General features: G+C 43.1%; 1 protein-coding gene across 1 annotated transcript in view; it reads right to left on the bottom strand.

The window, feature by feature from the left end:
* The window catches only part of LOC135283009 (sterile alpha motif domain-containing protein 1-like), a 194,644-nt gene extending 174,539 nt beyond the window's left edge, over positions 1–20,105 (bottom strand). Inside the window, exons 1-2 of the mRNA XM_064393356.1 lie at positions 19,950–20,105; positions 6,334–6,571 (exon numbers count right to left, since the gene is read on the bottom strand). The gene's annotated coding sequence lies outside the window, so the exon portion shown is untranslated. The remainder of the gene's footprint in view (positions 1–6,333; positions 6,572–19,949) is intronic.
* Between the last annotated feature and the right edge of the window lie 191 nt (positions 20,106–20,296).

The following is a 20,296-nucleotide window of genomic DNA, read 5'->3' as shown; positions in this document are numbered from 1 at the left end:
GCTGTTGCTCTTCTTCTTTCAAAAAAAAAAAAAAAAAATTATAAAGAAAAGTGGAAAGAGCTAGCAGCTCAAAAGCATTGAAAAGCCAAAAGTTAGCCTCAGCCCAAGTGGTTCAATGAAGGGCTGTGGCCAGGGCATTCCAGAAATTTTCTCTGAATTGTTGATGACTGTAAATGGATTTTTCATAATTCTTGTTTTCTTTAGCAGTTCTTTGTTTCAGAATTCTGCAAGCCTGTTTCAGGACCAAAGGGGACTTCCAGAGATGTCAAAGAAGAGCATCTTCAGTCCATGGACTCTGTCCTGAAATTCAGCTGTTTGGACTTGAAACAATGAACTTTGTTTGCATGAGTTTTTGCATTTTCTTATATTCTAATATTGTTTTAGTGATATGATAGAATTTTATGCTTGATAAGTGAAGAATTTCCCTGAATGTTCTACAGGTGAAGAGTTTCCCTGACCATTCCACATCAGCAGTTGATTGAGATTTTGATTGGCAACAGATGAACCTCAAGAGGTGCTTGTTCTCTCTTCTGTAAGGGCCCAGTAGAAGAGATTGCAAACATTTCTTTTTCTATTTAATTTAATAATTTAAAAGGGTGAGATGTTGCCAGGATTTTTAGTGAAAAAGCCTCTGCTAGGATTTTTCCTGTCCTGAGGAGCTGAGGGCCTCAGGAAAGAAATGTAAACAATAACTATCTGCTGCTGTGGAAGGCCACAGATGCATCTTCCATTGGTTCATGTGGATTGTTTTCAATCAGTGACCAATCACAGCCACCTGTGCCAAGGCTGTGAGCAGTCACAGGATTTTTGTTATTCATTCCTGTTCTATTCTTGTCTTTGTAGCCTTCTGATCCTTTTCTCTCTGTTCTTTGTAGTATAGTTGTAATGTAGTATTTTAGTATAATATATAACATAATAAATCAGCCTTCTGATGAAAATGGAGTCAAGCCTCGTGTCCTCGTCCAAGGGGTTGCAGTTTAAGCAAGAGCTCAGTCTTCATTTCATGCATTGCTTCACACACTTAAAATGTGTTTTAATAGACAGAAACATCTTCTCATTCAATGATTAACACATCTCACTACACAGAGCTTAGAAAATAATTCCTGACAGAGCTCCAAATTCCTCACAATTGCAGAAGTAAGACAATACCCTGAAAGAACTTTAAATAGGCCCAAATTGAAATGGAAAGTAGATTTTTCACTACTTTATTCTCTTTTACATTAGTGGAAACAAAAAATATAATTTTTTCCAAGTTTTACATTGTTTTTCTTTTAATCCCTACTAAATGCTGACCACCTACTACTGAACACTTACAGGTTAAACACTGACTTGATTTAGAAGACTTGACTGATAAATGAAACTTGGAAATCTGGCAGTTCATAAGAGAGCATCAAGAACCCTTCCTAGCAGGAATAAAAACAACTAAACTGAGTTCTGGGGCAAGTTGTTCTCCTTAGGAAAGAGCCTTAAAAACAGAGCTGACAATGTTCTGCTTTCCTGTAGGTAAAAATCAGCAAATTTCAGATAGAGAAACAATAAGAGAAGTTAATTTTGGGCACAACCACATGGGTTAATGTGGGTGCCCTGCACACAGCTCTTCCTACAGGCAGCATTTTTCCCTCCTCACTTTTATAGCACCAGGGGATTGTGGCTGCACCAGCCTGATATGCCAAGAATTCATAAACAGGAACGAGCCAAAGCTCCAGGATTTTCCTGTCATAGCTCAAATTTCAGCTACGTTTTTAAACTTACCAAGCTGCAAAGATCCTGTACAATAATCTTTCAGGAAAGAATTGCCTAATTCAAGATCATCTATTCTTCATAAGCATTTACATCCAAATTCTTACATTCTACACAGCAGAAATTGAAATAGTATCATTTTTCTGGGGAAGCAGCTCCAGAAATTAATGGATCAGGTGCAATACATAGATGGAAATCCCAACTACCTACCAGAATCAGTGAGTTCAGGCACACAAGCTACTAAGCTGATAGAAAGATGTAGTTTTACCTAAAGAACTATCAAACACCCAGAATGTATTCATTTTCAAGCTCCTATCTCCTGCCAGCCTTCCAGAGTCCACCTCCAGTGCTGTGCTTACAGTCTCCAACCTGTATTCTCAGTAGTGATACACATAATAGTCCCTGAGAATGCCAATATTCTGTACCACAAATGCAGCAGACCAAGTGGAATACATCCATAAATCCAGAACAGAGATTATAAATTGATAGACAAAACTGTCAGAAAATTACAGATTATTCTGAGTTGAAAGAGACCCATAAGTTCATCAAGTCCAACTCTTGGAGTGGTGTAAAATGTCAGGGCAAAGTGCTCTTTGCAAAAGCCAAGAAGGGAACTGAGGAACAGATCTCCCTTCCCTATAATCTCTGTGGAACCCACAGGGTCTAGGGCAGGGGTGGGAGAAGAGAGAAAACCCAAGAGTTGAGTCTAAATTCTCCGTGATGCTTCAGATGGTATTTAGTCACCAAATGCAAATGAGAGCTCTGCAACTTGCAAATCCACAAAGTTCCTGTCAAAAACGCTGCCAACAGTCAGAAACTCCCTCCTCTCCTTCCACTTCTTCTGTCAGATGTACAAAAAAATGGATTTATAGGAAAAGGTACTGTGGCTGGAACAGTTGCCAAACCTCTCCAGGCAATATCATTAAATAGCATTTATCTTTCAGAAAACCAAACTTCAACAAACTTAAGCACACCCAACTTTTTCAGATTTATAGAGCCACTCCAGTTTTTCCCCACTCACTGACCCCACCCCAATCAGCTTTTTCCACCCAGGATTGAATAAAAATCTTCAACTTCTCATCCAGTTTTAAATGCCAGCACAATAAAAATCAGAACACCACAGTCAAGGCTGGCAGGAAGAAGAAATGTAGGAGAATGTGCAAGAGAGACCTCTGAAGTTCCCAGCTGCTTGGTTAATCCAACCACTCCACTGATCTATAACTGCTCTGCAAATAATTGTTTTTACTTAATCTCCCATGACAGCATTTAATTATCCACAGTTTTGGAAAGCTACTACATAAACAACTCTCCTCACACCTCCTGTTTACAAACACTAAGTTGGTTTCCCTATGACTATTTGAAATTCTTTTATTAATGGCAGATTTGTTGTTTACCAAACCTTCAGTGTTATAAAGAGAAAGAGTTCATGAGCAAAAGTTTTTGAAGTGCTTCTGAAAGCAAAGCCTCAGTTTGGACTTTTCCTCTGTTTACTCAAAGCACTAAGTATCACACAGCACTATTGGAGTGACTCTCTTATCCAGAAAAAAAAAAATAATTTAGACTTGAATTAATAAAACATAATATTTAAAAATTAAATTCTTTAGAATTTAATTATCACTAAAATATTTCTCTTTCAAAGCATAAATCCTAGGCAGGAAAAGAGAAATCCAAAACTTTATTCTTGATAAGAATTCATGACCTTACTAACAGACATTATTCACTATAGTCCCTATATCTAAGATGTCAATGTTTTGGTTAGACTCTAGTCTTCCTCTTGGATTTGCAGCATCAGATTCCTGGGACTTGTATTCCTGAAGAAGTGAATACAGCACAAGAACAAAGTTCTGGCAATGGAACTCTAAGTCACAGTGACAATCCAACCTGCAGGAACAGCATTTTAAGGCAAAGCAGCTCATTTCCTGAGCATGTTATGCCAGAAAAATGCATTGTGTTACCCTGGCCCAGCTGACAGGCAAGGAAAACTCTGCTTCAGTAATTTTCTTATTTTCTGTTTGTATGCCCACATGGAAAAGCCCTTTATATTTTCAGGAAGCTAATTTCAACTATCAAATAGCTCAGTATTGTGGCCTGTTTATAACAAAAATCAGAAGAAACTTGTTCCTTTTGCCTTCTGGCTGCATGAAGCAGTGAACACAAACTGTGTCCTTTGTCCTATCTCAAGGAATCAATGGACATCAACGCCTTGTTCTGGCAGAATTTGAGGCTCAATATTAGTCATTACTGATGTTAGAAGTCTAAAATGTACTGAGCAGAGCCCAACAGCTCTATCAGCAGAAAATGTACAACACTTACACAATTTACATTTGAACTATATCTGATAAGTCACTACAAGTGTTGCAATGTGCTTTTAATATAGAACAAGGAAATCTATCCTTGTAGGATTTACACTCAGGACAACAAACGAGTTTCAGATTGAATTCCACTTAGAAGTTACTGCTCTGAAGGCTCCAGCCTGGATGCAGGAACAGCTCGAGTGCTGTGTCCAGTTCTGAGCCCCTCAGTTCTGGAAGGACCTTGAGGAGCTGCAGTGTGTCCAGGGAGGGGAAGGGAGTTGGGGAAGGGGCTGGAGCCCCAGGAGCAGCTGAAAGAGCTGGGAAGGGGCTCAGCCTGGGGAAAAGGAGGCTCAGGGGGGACCTTGTGGCTCTGCACAACTCCTTGTGGCTCTGCACAACAGGAGGGGACAGCCAGGAGGGGGTCAGGCTCTGCTCCCAGGGAACAGGGACAGGAGGAGAGGGAACAGCCTCAGGTGTGCCAGGGGAGTCCCAGGTTGGACACCAGGGAATTTCTGCATGAAAAGGTGTTGAACATTGGCTGGGGCTGCCAGGGAGGTGGTGGAGTTCTGTCCCTGGAGGTGTCCAAGGAACACCTGGATGTGGCACTCAGTGCTCTGGCTGGGGATCAGACACAGGTTGGACTCAATGACCTTGGAAGTCTTTTCTGAACTAAATGATTCTGTGATTCCATACAATTTTGAACCAGGCAAACAATGTGTGACTTTGAACAAACAAAGGCAAACAGGCAAACGAAGTGCTGCTTTGCTATACTCTGCCCCATACTGCACCCAGCAGAAGCAGGTTCAGCTGTCCAGACATTTAAGTGGATTTCCATACCACCACCACTGCAAGCAGCATCACATTGTTGTAACCAAGATGTCAGATATAAACAAGCTCCACCAATTTACAACAGAAACAGAAACATCACCTGTAACTCCCCTCAAATAAAAAGACACTTAAGTCCCATCTACTGCATTTGAAATATTAAATAAACTATATTTCACTAAGAGAAAAGCATATATTATTAAAGCTTTGCTGGGTAAGTATAAATATTACCCATTCCCTCATTCAAAACAGGTGTCTCATAAAAAATGAACGTCAGTGGAATGGCTCAGCACAGCACTTGTGAGCCATCTCTTTAATTATACATGATCACAGGGCTACCTGCGTGGAACACGCCCCAAGATACCCAGGCCTCCATATCTGTGATTTCACAGGCTCTGGTGCCAAATAAACAATCTGGCAACCATCAAAGCAGGAAGTTTGGAACAGTGCTTAGAACAGAATGAAAAGAAATTACTATACCATAACCCAGGACTAAAACAGTGCAGGGTACAGGTGGGAGATAAGGGACAATTCAAGCACACTTGATAAACAAAATATACTGTGAACTTGAAACAAATTTTATCACCAAGTCACCAGAGGGTCTAAAGACCACAAGGATAAAAACATTATTGCAAGAAACCAGAACTTGATCCTTATGATTTTCTTGGGCTTTTTAAACTACTGTTATTATTCCAGAACTAGTAAACTTCAGTTGTTTTCTTGCAAGATACAAGGTGAAAATAGATGCAAAATTAATCAGCCTAATAAAAGACCTTTTAGTTCAGACAAACTAAGACTTGTCATAGCAACAACACACCACCGGAAAGAAAATAATACACACTGGATATAGTCAAACCCAAACAGGATCATAACAGACACAGCAGAAGTAACTTTATCATGCTAAGGCTCCACATGCTGGTGACTCTGAGGACAATCCCAGTTACACAAAGCCTATAATCACCAACTTATCACTGTCACCTCTGACCTACCTGCCTCTTCCTGCCTCCTATTCCACTCACTTGCTGCAACTCACCTTCGATCATGCTCAAATCCTGCAGCTCAAGCAAGGAGCAAGTCCTGACCCCACAGGTTTACCTGGGGTGCCATGGAGTTCACCTGACTCTACAGGAGAGGTGATTTATTCCATCAGCTACTACCTTATGCCAGAGCTGGGGTATTATTATTATTGTTATTATTATTATTATTATTATCATCATCCCTAGGAACTAGAATTTACTTTCAGAGGTTCCACAAAAATCCAAGTCATGATGTTGACTACAGGTGGGAGTTCAAGTTTCACTTTGCATTTTATCACATGGCAAAAAAAGTCAAACTTACAGGTTTTTTCGTTTTCCAATAAGTCTTAAAACATGAACTATGACAAAATCACATAAGGTAGCAAGTTAAAGCATTATAAAAAATTGCTTTTTCACTGGAAAAAATTGAAGCAATTGAAAAGCAAAGAGTGGCTTACTGTGCAGCTCGCGGTGGATGACACTGACCAGGCTGGGCTCGTCCCCCCACCAGAATATCCAGAGCTCCTCGCAGTCGGGTTTGACGTCCCGGCACCACACACACAGCAGGTTGGCCTGCAGGCAGGGGATGAAGGTGAGCAGGAAATGATCATCCTGGGCTGGAGCTGAAATGATGGGCCCACAGTCCCCATGGCCTTCAAAGTTGTACCTATGCCATTTGGTGCCCGTGAGTTCGGCCTATGGGAAACAAAAAAAGAAGAAAAGAGTCATTGGATCACTTCATAATTTAGTTATGGTCAGAGTTTGTTTTATTTTCATTGGGTAATTCCTCCATTCAAGTTTAAAAAATCCTCATATTCATATATCTTCCTTTATTCCCCTTCAAGGAAAAGAATTTAGAAACAGCGCTGAATGAACCTGGCTTACCCCTGCCTTTAGGTTTTCACCCCAACCTGACTCACTTCTATTAATTTCTATTCTATTCATTTCCAACAGCTTCATTCAACCTTATTGTCATCTTATTGTCATCTAACAAGTTAGAAAGAAAAAAAAAAAAAACAGGGAGAGGAAATAAGGCTCACTTCTTATAGGCTGCTTGGTGGCCACATGAGCTTGGTGTCAGCCCAAAAGTTAGTCACTTGAAAGTCACAAAGTACCACAGTAATTAAGAAAACCAGTGACTTACTGGAAAAGCTGTAACAGTTTCACATTTTGACATTACAGGCTTAGCAAATGAAGTTTTTATTTTTATTTTGTTCAAATGAACAAAATTAGAATATGGAAAGTTGCCATTTGCTGCCTCTCAACCAGACAGAATTCTCTTGTTAACCATCAAGGAAAAATGAAAAGAACATATTTGCTATGCAGACATTTGGGAAAGGTTTTCTTTGGGCGCTGAACAGCTTTCCCAGGGAATGGGCATGGCCCCAAGGCTGACAGAACTCTAGGAGTGTTTGAATGCTCTCAATGATGCACAGGGTGGGATTGTTGGGGTGTCCTGGGAAGGGCCAGGAGTTGGATTCAATGATCCTGGTGGGTCACTTCTAACACGGGGTGTTCTGTAATTCTGAGATTTTCCTCCACTCCCAGTTTGCCCCACCCCTGCTGTAGCCTCTCCTTTCTCTCCACTCTCCAGCAAGGGACAGGGAATACCCCCAGGAAAGTCTGCCTGCTATCAAACACAACTGGTGTGTGTATACCCTGCTCACAGTGGGCTTGTACTCTACTCTCTACCTGTTACCACATTCCTGCTGCTGCTATTCCCTGCACTGCTCCATTTCCAGTGTTCACACCTTCCCTTGGCTGCCCAGAAGCAGTGCAAACACTCCAGGGCAGCAGCTACACATCTGACAAGAGAGGGCATTGCCAGGGACAAGGAAAAGACCAGCACTGGAAAGACTGACTACAGGAATGAATTTTTAATCCTAAAGAAAACAAAAGACTTGCGGATCACGTATTCCTCCCATTGTCATCACCTGTGTAATGACATTCAACTTCTTCTCCAAAATCAAAATTCCCCATCACGTGCAAAAGGATTTCCTTTTTCAAGTCCACAAACTTAGTCCATTTACAAGTTTAAACTCTAAAAATTACTTCTGTCCACCACAGTAGGTGAAAGGAGCCTGGCTGGTTCAAGAGCTGGCTGGTGAACTGCTGAGGACCTGAAGGTGATGCTCATCATACCAACAACAGAGCAGAAACCACAAGTATCTCCTGGATTTTGTAAAGACATTCTCTAAAACAGTTGCACCTCATTCCTGTATACTGCCTGGCACAGCAGGGTTCTGGCCCATGGCTACAGCTCTTGGCACTCTGCTTCAAGGACTATTTCCCCAAACAGTGATTATCCAGATTGCCCATTTAACTGACCTCTGAAGAGGCCTCACCAGGCACATGGCCACTCAATACTGCACTGGGAAGGAGAAAAAACCTATGGAACACTGAACAGCAAGGAAATTTGGGTTATTGTTTGCAGGCCCCTAAACCACCAGGCATCTTTAGCTCCACAAAGCAGGAAGGACTGCCACCCTATATCCTGCCTGCAGGACACCAGTCCTGGATTGTCCCAGATGGAGGCTCCCTACAGCCAGCACTCAGCTCTTGCACTCAGACAGAAATGCTGATCATCCATCCACAGGGTTGGCGGCTATGGAGAAGGAAATGCGAAAAGATAGTCCAGAGTGGCTGAGATACACAGCCATGTGCCACCTTCCTGGCATGACAAAGGCAGGGGAATGCAGGAGGAAGAGGTAAAATGGAAGGAATAAAGTTATTTTTTTCCATAGGAGGGTGCTGGAACATCTCATACACTAAATAACAGTCTAAGAAAAAGCACTCCTCCAAAACATCTACCTCTGTTCTACATGCATCCCCAGCTATAGCTTGGAAAAGGAACTGGCAAAGTTTCTGGAACAGAACAATGAATGTAACTACAGACCACAGAACACCAAGAATTAATGCCAGCATAGGCAACCTGTGAAAAAATGATGTTAAATGTTTGTGCCATAACCAGCTAAGAACACATGCTAAGTCACAAAGAGCGTGGAACAGGAAGATGATGAAAACCTGTCGTGGTTTGACCAGGAAGTGAGTTTCTGGGAAAGTTGTGGTCAATCCAATCAATTGGCACCTGGTGTGGCCACTGGGGACCTGGATACGCCTCTGAGAACACACAGGGGTTAAAAGCAGAAGATTCCCAGAGGGACGCTCTGTTTTGAGTCCAGTGGTGAGTTGATCTGACCTCTCCCCTGCCCAGCTGCATCTGGGTGGGGCAGGGGAGGCCATGCGGCCTGTGGGGAGGGAGGCCGGAGCCCTGCAAGGTGCAGGGTGGAGGAGACCTGGGATGTTTGGGCAGGCCCCCTGGGAGAGAGTGATAGAGACTGTGCTGGCTTGGAATTTGATATCTTGTGCTGGCACCATGGCCAGGAGGAGAAGGGAGGAGGGGGCAAGGTGCCCAGCCACTGGCAGACCATGGCTGAGGTTTTAACCCTGTTGGTGCTGAAACAATGGAAGCTGTAAAAAACACTGATCCTCCCTAGCTGAGAATTGAGAGGTGACGGAAGATGGGCAAATGAGAAGGCTTGAGTGAGTGAAGAAATGCCAGCAGATGACAGTGCCCTAGATGGAGGAGATGATGGGAGTGGCTTTGGCTGGACTTTTCTCTTACATGGCCACAGGACAGAACCAATTTCTTCCTGTAATTTAGAGACTGCACCTTGGGGGAGGTGGTTGGCCAGAAGCCAAGAGTGACAAAGCTGTTGTAAGAAGAAACAGAAGGAACAGAGACTGATGGGGAGAGTGTGGTAGAGCCCTCTACCTTCAGCGGAAAAGGATCTCTGTTCCTGAGACCCCCCAGACCCCAAGGGAATAAATATAAGGGAGACAGGTGTCCCAATAGTGAGAGGCTGCCACTTCTTAGAACTGAACAATGCATTCTTAAAAAGACCTAAGAAGCAATTTAAATCCATAGACAGTTATGAAAGCACTAGACATAGAAAGGAAATAATCACCACGGCAGATTCTCTCTGGGCGCCTGTCACGTGTGACATGGAAGCACAGGAGGTTCCAACTGTGTTTCGTGGGGAGGCCCATGGTGCAAGAGGGAGACTCCTCTCTCCTGATGAACTGAGGGGAGATTGTGTGAAGGATGGTATTAGACAGAGAATTCAGTGTTAGAGGGGATTGAGTGTGAGAGGGGGGGAGGGAGGAGGAGTGTTTTGGAGGTATTCCATTCTGGATTGTTGTGTGTGGTTTTTTTCCTTTTTTTACCCTTTTGTCTCTGTGTTGTAGATTAATAAAGTGTTGGGTTTTTTCCCCTCCATTCCCTCCATTCTCCATTCCAAAGTTGGAGCCTGCTTTGTTCTGTTTCTGGGTCCCATCTCACAGTAACCATTTTGGAAATATACCTTTCATGGGGGCACTGACATTGTGCCAGGGTCAAACCATGACACCACCTTATACCACCCCACCCCAGCACAGCCCAGAACACCCCACCACTCCCCACCCTGCTCCATCCCACCCCATCCCATCCCATCCCATCCCATCCCATCCCATCCCATGCCATCCCATGCCATCCCATGCCATCCCTCTTGGGCAGGAAGCTCCATCCCACCAGGCCTTGGATGCTTCCAGGTGTGGGAATCCTTAAAATCTGAGGGTTTTGGGAAAGCTGCAAAAGGCAGGCCTCAGCAGCAGCAGAACTGCTGTTAGAGCTAAGCAGTAGCCATAAGATTTGCCTGCAGAAAAGTTATGTGAGATGTAGAATGTAAGGACAAATGGAACAATGATCTGTTTATTAGCACTTGGCTAGAATAACTCCCAAAGCTACAGAAAAGAATATCTCACAAGATGTTAGGAAGTTCTAGGCTTAATAATGGAGCTCTGTGCATTGTATTTTAATGCTTACAAGCAGGTATTCTATTTGAAACAAGCAAGCGAGTTGCAACATTGAGTTCTTTGTTCTTTGCTGAGGACGTGAGCTGCTGGCACCTTCCCATTGTCATAACCATGTAATGAGAGTGATGCTGGAAAATAAACAGCTTGAGACGCGTTCCTCAGCAGTCCCGTCCCGTTTGTGATTTGTACATAGACTCCCAGCCAACAATAAATGGTGCCCCGTGTGAGGACTTATAGGTTAGAGGAATATAAAAAATATAAAAGAAGACCGTGGACAGTGCTATTGCCAGAGGCCCAGACTGTTAAAAGGAGCAATGGATCAGCCCCTTCATCATCTGTAGCTGATATCCTTGTAAGTAGTAAATAGCCACTTCAGGGGCTCCTGGGCAATGAGATGGAACCATTTATCTAAAGCAGAATGGGATGTTTTTTGCCAGCTTGAGACAATTTTACAGGATAACCACTGATTTCTAAACTGCACAAGAAAGCAGAAGAGAAGAACATGAAGCGCTTTGGGTGCAGTAAGATTAGACATGTTCAGAGTCAGGTCGCTTAGCAACAATGAAAAAGTTTTGTTCCATCTGCAAAAAAGATAACCACAGTAATAAAGAATGTCGTTTCCAGGGAAACGCTTTTCGGAGTGCGTCCCTGCACGACAACACAAACTCAAAGAAATGCATGGATAGCTCAGCCTCCAGTGAAGGAGGAGGAGGAGGATTATACTCACTCAGATCAGCAACTTCTGGAAGCATGGGAGTGGACTGGGAAACCGCAGCAGACATTACCATCACAGACTCTGCTGTACACCTGATAGATACTAATGTAAAAAGACCCTTGAAGAATGGACTTAGTGCTTTTCTGTTAGGGACATCATCTGCTAGCAAAAAAGGATTGGATGTAAATCCTGAGGTTATTGATGCAGACTATCAAGGGGTTATTAAAATCATGGTTAAGACATTTTCCCCTCCTGTATCTATCCCCAAAAGTTCACGAATTGCTCAACTTGTTCCTTTGAAGTCTTGTGTCCCCTGTACAAGCTTCAAGGAGTAAGGAACAAGAAGTTTTGGCTCCACAGCTAAACCAGAAGTATATTAAGCTATGGACATCACAAGAGGTAAACCAGACAAACAGGTAACCTTGACACATCCTAATGGTGATTCTATTACTAAGACACTCATAATTAACAGTGGAGCAGATGTAACCATCATTTCAAATGCAATATGGCCTAAAAATTGGGCATTGATAAGTCCTACCTTAGGTACTGATGGAATTAGAGAAACTCTGGCAACTCAGTTAAGCAGAGAAGTGATTACTTTCACTTTCCCAGATGGAGTGAGTGTATCTGCAAGACCCTGTGTCATACAAACTCCCAGCAATTTATTAAGTCTCCTTGAAAGAAATCTATTAAGCCAGCTAAAAGCAACCATTGTTACACAGCCAATCCTCAAAATTAGCTAGACCACTAATACACCTGTGTGAATTGATCAGTGGCCGCTGTCAAAAGAAAAGCTGCTAATAATCCAACAATAAGTGCAAAAACGGCTTAAAGCAAGACACATAAAGCCATCTACTAGCCCTTGGAACACTCCACTTTTGCCACCCCAAAAAAGAATGAGAAATGGAGATCGCTACATGATTTACGTGCCATTAATGCAGTAATGGTAAGTATGAGTACCTTGCAACCTGGTCTTCCATCTCCTACTATGATACCTGAGGCATAAAATCTATTAGTCATTGATCTCTGTTTTTTTCACTATTCCCCGGCATCCAGATGATACTAGTAATTTTGCATTCTCTGTTCCAACTCTCAATATGACAGAACCCTACAAAAAGTATAAATATTATTATTTGCCCCACAAGATTCATAACTCGCCTACAATGTGTCAAATTTATGTAGCTTGAGCACTAGAGCCTGCTCAGCAACAATTTCCAGAATATATCACCTATCACTGTTGTGAGTGCCTGTCCAAAATTCCCCTCATTCTTTGCCTCATGACCATCATGGAAGCCAAGACCACCAAGGAAAAAGATCCTGTTCTAGGATCCTGCTCCTGTTTGGATTGTCGTCCACCAAGCCAAGCCAATGTTTCCACAGGTATGTTTGCTACCCCATGGGACGCTGCACTCGATGAATAAGGAAAGGGACACTGTGCCCTTTGACACCTGCATCACTTAGCAACGCTGATTCTGGAACTTCTCCAACCTCCTGACTTGGCTGGACTTTCTCTCTGGAACGACCTTCTCAGTGGTCACCACAAAAAGACCCTTCCCCTCATCCTACATCAATCACTGTGACAGATGGACTGAGATAAGAGAAATCTTTCTCCCCCAAGGACTGAGACATGCCACCCCTATATGGAAAAGGCTCCCCTTCTTCCCTAAAAGACTGAGATGAAATCCCTACTGCAGAGGGAGGGAAGGTGTGTGTGTGGGGAAGGCCAGGTGACCAGAGCAAGTTTGCAAGTGACCACTGGACCGAGAAGACAATGGCTCTCACCCACTACTGAGATCATGGATGAATGTATCTGTTCTTCCCCCTTTTGCAATTTTCAATAATAAAAACCCCTGGGTTAGCTAGGGGCTTTTGAGATCTCCCATGATGTGCATGAGACAGGCTTCCTCAACTGGACTTCAAAGGACCCACATCTGGTAGCTATAACCTTCTTTCCTTTTCCCCTCTCTTTTTCTTTTTCCTTATTCTTTCCCTCTTCATCATTCCCCTTCTCCCTAACGCACTTTGCTGTGGTCATTCAATAAAGGTACATTTGTTTTGATTTTTACTGCAAAACCCCCTTGTCCTGTCAGTTTTTGCACCCTGAGATCAGTGAAAAGAACCTCCACGAATCTCGTCCTTAGGACAGATTGTGTCAACTCTATGGATGATATCTTAGTGGCTGGGAAACAATTGGACTTGTAACTGTTTTAAAAACCATGACAGCTTTGCTAGAGGAAAAAGGATTAAAAATTACCCCTGATAAAGTGCAACATTCAGCTCCTTAGAAATATCTCGGGTGGCAGATCGATCAATTTGAAAATGTGATCAATGTGAAACCACAGAAACTCACCATCACCACTGAAATTAAAACTGTACATGATGTCCAGAAATTAGTGGGGGATATGCAATAGATTAGAACTATTTGTGGGATAACTAACGAAGAAATTGAGCCATTAATACAGTTACTAAGTACTTTGTCTCAGGCAGATGAACGTCAGACCCTAAATAAGAGACAACAGCAGGCCTTGGATCACATAGCCACAAAGGTTGCTACAGCACATGCGCATCGCATGATCAAAGACGTTCCACTTCAATTGAGGATCATCAATCAGAGCAAAGATGGTGACCATTATGCCAAACATCCTTTTGCCTTAATTTGTCAGTAGATAAATCTCAAGCTAATCCCTTAGTTACTTTGGAATAAGTACTTTTACCTGTAAAACAGTCTAGAACTATTACCACTCGATTGGAACTTTTTACTCATTTGATTATGAAAGGCAGAGGGAGAATATTAGAAAGCTGGAGACATGAACCATATGCAATTGTAATACCATTGGTTAACTGCTATCTGGAATGAGGAATCGGGCATTCTGTTCCTTTACAGATAGCTTTGGCTGATTATTATAGTAAAATTCACAATACATATTCACGACACCGAGTGTTATCTTTATTAGAGCATCAGCGTCTCGAAGACAGAACCTAGAGAGCTGACTGTCCAGTATCTAGGCTAACAGTGTTTACAGATGCAAGTAAAAGGTCAAAAAAGGCTGCCTGCAGGTGGCAGCAAGATAAAGTACGAACAAAGCATGTCATTTTAAAAGAAGTAAAAGATACATTGCAGACATTAGAATGAAAAGCTGTTATTTAGGCTTTTGAAAATTAGAACAATGAAGCCATTAACATTGTTTCTGATTCACTTTATGTAGTTAGCTGTATCCGACACCTTGAAAAAGCAGTACTTAAGGAGGTGAGTAATAAGCATCTGTATTCCCTTTTAAGCCGATTGCTTAAAAACTTAAATCAGCAACAGCAAGAATACTTTATTGCTCATGTTCGTAGTCATCAAACTCTCCCTGGTCTGTCTGAAGGTAACGCTCGAGTTGATCAGTTGGTAGCCACTGTCTGGCCAGTGCCAGCCTCTGATAAATTTCAGCAAGCTAAAAGTTCCCATGCCTTTTTTCATCAATCTGCAAAAATGTTAGTTAAACAATTTAGTCTTCCCCTTACTGATACTACTGGTATAGTGCAATTCTATCCTGATTGTCAATGAGATAGCATTAGTTTAAGCTCTGGTGTCAACCCTAAGAGTATTCAACCCGTGCAATTATGGGAAATGGATGTAACTCCTGTAGCAGAATTTGGTCAGAAAAAGTTTGTGCATGTTTGCATTGGTACCTACTCTTGTGTTCTACAAGCTACTCCCTTAACAGGTGAGACAGCACGTCATGTTGAAAAACATTTGCACAATTGCTTTGCCATATTACGTGTCCCCTTAGCAATTAACACTGACAATGGTCCAGCCTACTGTTCCCTACAATTCAAGCATTTCTGTAATTTATAAAGTATCTGACATGACACTAGTATTCCTCACAATCCTACTGGTCAGGCAGTTATTGAGCATGCTCAGCAGACGTTTAAGGGCATACTGCAAAAACCAAAAGGGGGAACCACAGGGTTATCCCCTGAAGAAAAAACAGCTAAAGCCATCTTTGTGCTAATTACCTTAGAACAGCAGGAGATAGGGATGATCCACCTATTCTTGTGCATCATGCCCTTATACGTAATTCAAGTGAGGAATTGCCTGACAGAGTTCAGGTCATGTTCAAAAGCCCAGAAACAGGGATGTGGGAAGGACCAACTACAGTCAAATTAACAGGCAGAGGTTATCTATGCTTACTTACAGATAAAGGCATTTGTTGGATTCCAGCCAAGTGGGTGAAGCCCTGTCTGAAACCACCGTCATCAACCCATGTTGTGCCCAGAGGCAGAGAGTCGGCGACAGCCCCGAATCCAGACAGCCCTGAATCCACTTCTTCAACACCTGACAGCTGAACAACACTCAGAATTCTTACCAATATTGCTAGAATTTGCTGCAGCAATACAGGCACCTCCACGAAGGTTTACTATACACGAGTTGGACACAACCGGTAACCATTTACCTTTACTTTCATCACAAGTTGTAAGTCAGATAGAAAATGCTTGTTCTGTGCATGGCTATGCAGGTAAGCCTTGGCTTAAGGTACATTCTGTAAAGTGTAAGTTTTCAAGTTCATCAAGAACATAATCTAACTTTAGCTCAAGAGAGAAAGCAAAAATTTAGGTCTACTAACCTAGCATGCAATAGATGTTTTCAGATACTTAGCAATATTAACCCAAGCACAGCATTAGCTCTATTTTTAGGGCGTAATCCACAAAGGTCAGAAGGACGTCAGAGTTTTCCCCAGGATTTATCTTTGATAGAAACACAGGATCAAAGATTGTTACTGTGGGTGCAATTACATCTTGCTATAGTTGCTTTAACAAACCAAATTGTACTAGAGAGCAAAATAATAGCTACTGAATGTGGAGCAGGAATAGCAGTGCCACAACAACATCACGTTGCTGACTTTCAGTGGGACGAGGCTAAGGCATACTGGGCAAAGCGTAGGCGTGATCAGCAGCAACGGCAACAATGGCAATAGTCTGGCAGATATTAACAATGCTACTCAGTGCAATGATTAGGGAAACGCAGGGATTCTACAACATCCATCAGCCAATTAACATGTGGGTTACATGGGCTAACAGAACAGGGCAGAAATCTTTTTGCTTATCATTAGCTACACCCTCTGATCCATTTTGCACCTGTTTAATTGGAATTCCCTTAGATTCAATGGAAGAATTTGGAAATTGAACCAGAGCTCAAATTTATGGTAACTTAAGTAAGGCCTGGTCAAATTGGTGTACCAATCCAAATGGGGTTGTTATAGAAAATTAGTGTGAAAAACAAGGGATTCATAAAAACCCCTTAGGAGCTCCAGCATTTACAATTGCTTGAAACTTAAATACTACAAGTCAAGAATCACAAGAATTGGATATTTTGGGATCAATGCCAGGAAATTACTGTTTGTTCTTTGGGTACTACAAAGGTCAAGAGCTGATTAGGGAGAAATTAGGAAAACCCAGAAATGACAGCACTTGGATATCTCCTGTTTCTTGGTGGTATTACAATACCACAGCCTAGGGTGCCAATTTGGCACAGCGTGTACTCATCAAACAAATATCAGCTAGGATGTTACCTCCTAGAGTTTTTCTCATTTTTGGAGATAGAGCTTGGCCTGTGGTTCCTCAGAAAGCATTAGGAGGACCATGCTATTTTAGGAAATTGACATTGTTTGCCCCAAACATTCAACAGATGCTTAACATCAGGCACAAGTTCAAACGTGCAAAATGTAGTGTGCTTCTATTAAGGTTAGACTGTAAAGATGATCTAGAATTGTGGAATCGACCTTCAGTTACTCTAGCCTCAATTTTTTTCACCAGGAGTAGCCTCAGCACAAGCCCTTACTCAGTTAAGACAATTAGCTTGCTGGGCAAGAAAGCAAATTAATCTTACATTCACAATACTGAATGTGCTCACCACTGATGTAGGTAGCATATGCCACACTGTGTTACAGGACAGAGCTGCCATAGATTTTTTGTTGCAAGCTCAAGGACATGGGCGTGAAGATTTTGAAGGAATGTGTTGCATGAGTCTCTCTCACCACTCTGAATCTATTCACAAGAAACTGTCACTGCTTAAGGAAAACATGAAAAAGCTCCCAGCTGTCGAAAATTCCTGTGATGAGTGGCTAAAATCCTAGAGCATAACAGGCTACTTAAAGATTTAGTATGCTTTAGCATTATGACACTTTGTATCCTTTTAGCAATTTTACTTGTAGTGCCTTGCTTACTACGCTCTGTGCAAAAGTTAATTACCCGTGCTTTGAATTCAGTGTGGCTTGTGCAAAAACAAACACGGAACTGTTGAGGATTTTTTGCAGGCTGAGGAGTTTTTGCAAAACAATGGTAATATTCAGCCGACGCACAATCCAGCCTGCTGGTAACAATGGATAATGGACAATGAATAATGGACATATTCAGAAACGGGGTTGGTATATCCTTGAGAAAGATACAAGAAGAAGAGCCATCAAGACTCAGCAAGTTTGTCAGCAAGTTTGAGAAAGTGAGAAAATAGAAGCAAAGGGTGTGTCAGACAACCATAGTAAAGCGCATGAAAAATTAAACTATCCAATCAGCATTCTAATTTAGACATGTGAACAGCTAGGATTAACCTATCATGTATTAGCTAGAGACGCATGAACAGTAGAAACTTATTATAAATATAGCCTTTTCAGGAGTAATAAATTTGGCTTCACTTAATCACACTGATCATGGCGTGATGTCCCATTCCTGATCCTCTGCACCACACTGACTTTGCCTACAAAATCCAGAAACACTTCACTGAAGGGAGATACAGGGGGTAAAGCTAGGGTAATTGGAGGATGGGAAGAGGAGAAGCCAGAGCACAATTGTGGGATTTGGGACAGGGGAAGGGAACAAAGGAAAAAGTGATTATGGGAAGTAGAAGGAGGACCACAGGATGGGGACCAAGCCATGCGGTGTCCACCATTTTGTGGCTTGAGGGAAGGGGGAAGGGAGCAGGGGAGAAAGGGATTATGGGGAGAAGAACCACAAAATGAAGGCAAAGCTATTTGACATTCTCCATTCTGAGACTCTGGGTGAGGTGAGGAATCTGGGAGATGATCTACAGGTTTTACTACAGGTAAAAGGGGTGAGGTATTAGGGTCTAGGGAAGGAGCACTGACAGGGTGATCAGTCCTGCCAGAGCCAGGAGGGAACCGGGGGAGATGTGGGCAGCAAGGGAGACCCACAATGTGGGGGCAGCTGTGCACTTGCTGCAGGTGGTTTGCTCCCCTCAGCTCACTCGATTCGGGATGCTGGGGGTCAGGAACAAGGGGGACTGGAGCAAGGCTTTCAGGACGAACTGGGGAAGATTTATTTGGAGTTTCTTTCACTTTCTTTTCCATTACTAATGTGATAGCTTTCAATTTTATAAAGAGAGGACAAAAATTACTTTTTGATTCACCATTTATCATTGCCTCTTCTCCAAGTTTCATTCTGATCTTATCCCAAAATCTTAGTGGTTTTACTTCATTAAGGGCCGTAGTTGGAAAATGAAAGAAAATCCACTTAACAAATCTCTTAACTTTTCCCTTATATAAACAAAACTCTCCTCCCACCAAGGAATTCCCAACTTGGTTATAAACTTCCTTCTCCCTAGCAGACAGCCTCACACCCATTGTACCCTAGCTGGGTCAGAGAGGAATGGGCAGGAGGTTTTTCTCCTTTTTTATGCTCTTATTAAAGGATCAGCTCTGGGTGGGGGCCCGGGGGTCGCACACACCGCCGCTGCTCCCTGTGGCGATGCAGAGGAGGAGGTGACGCAGTTTTGCTGCACAGCAGAACTGGGGCTTCCGTCCTCACGGGCGTGCCTAGGAAGTCCAGCTGCCTGGCTCGAAGTCTGGGGTCCTCACTCTGACTCTGTTCTGTTGAGGTTACAGTGATCTTTAAAATCTCACTAATGGAGTAGGAGTACTCCTTGCCAGTGGAACCCTTTGCTTAGTTGCTTAAATTTTGGTTTAGTTGGTTGGTTTTAGGGTCTTTAGTCAGATTCCCCTTAATTTGCATATTTCCGGGGAGGTTTTCTCAGCGCCATTTCAGAGAGCAGCGGAGACAGCATTTGACGGGGGTAACAGGGGATGTGTGAAATGCGGGGATTAACAGTGCGGGTAACCAACAGGTTTAACATCGTAACAACAGCTTTGGTCATTACAACTTCAGGTTAACAGTAACATTAAAGGTTTTACATTTTAACAACAATATAATTAACACACTTAACTTATTGCAACTTCACATTAACAGTAACAATTTCAATAGCATTAATTTATAAACTTGTCCATCACAGGATCCGTCCCGGCCACTAGAATACTCAGACCGAGACTATTTGCTAGGTTCTTTTTCACCCACCTCCGAGGTAAAATGAAATCTAAAGGAAAAACACCCGAGAATCACCGGCGGTGGCGGGGTTGAACGTTGCGCACTACGCCTCCCCTCATCCCCGAGAGTCACCCCCACCCAACTTCAGGGCACCCCAGTCGGGTCCGTCCCGGCCGCCGCAATACTCACGAAACCCAAGATTCTTGGCAGCGAAAATCTCGGAGGTGGTCCTCGATCCAGGGGAAAGCTCCTCTCACGCCTGGAACGGAGAGGGTTGGCTTTCCCGGGAGCTGCAGCAAGCAGAGTGTGCGAAATCACCGGCGGCGCTTGACGGAGCACGAACTTCACTCGGCAGGGGCGGCCGTGCACCCTGCAGACAGTCCTTCCCGTGGGGGCTGTGCCTCGCCTTGTGCGCCAAAGGGACGCTGGCCCCGCTCACGGGAGACGATCGGGGCCCGCGTCAAGAGCGGCCGTGCCCTGTCTGTGCCGCCGGCGGGCAGGGCCACGGTTCGGCTGGCTCAGAAGGCGGGTTCAGC

This window comes from Passer domesticus, chromosome 18 (assembly GCF_036417665.1).
Source record: "Passer domesticus isolate bPasDom1 chromosome 18, bPasDom1.hap1, whole genome shotgun sequence".
Classification (NCBI taxonomy): domain Eukaryota; kingdom Metazoa; phylum Chordata; class Aves; order Passeriformes; family Passeridae; genus Passer; species Passer domesticus.
This window is presented reverse-complemented; position numbering and strand designations above follow the sequence as displayed.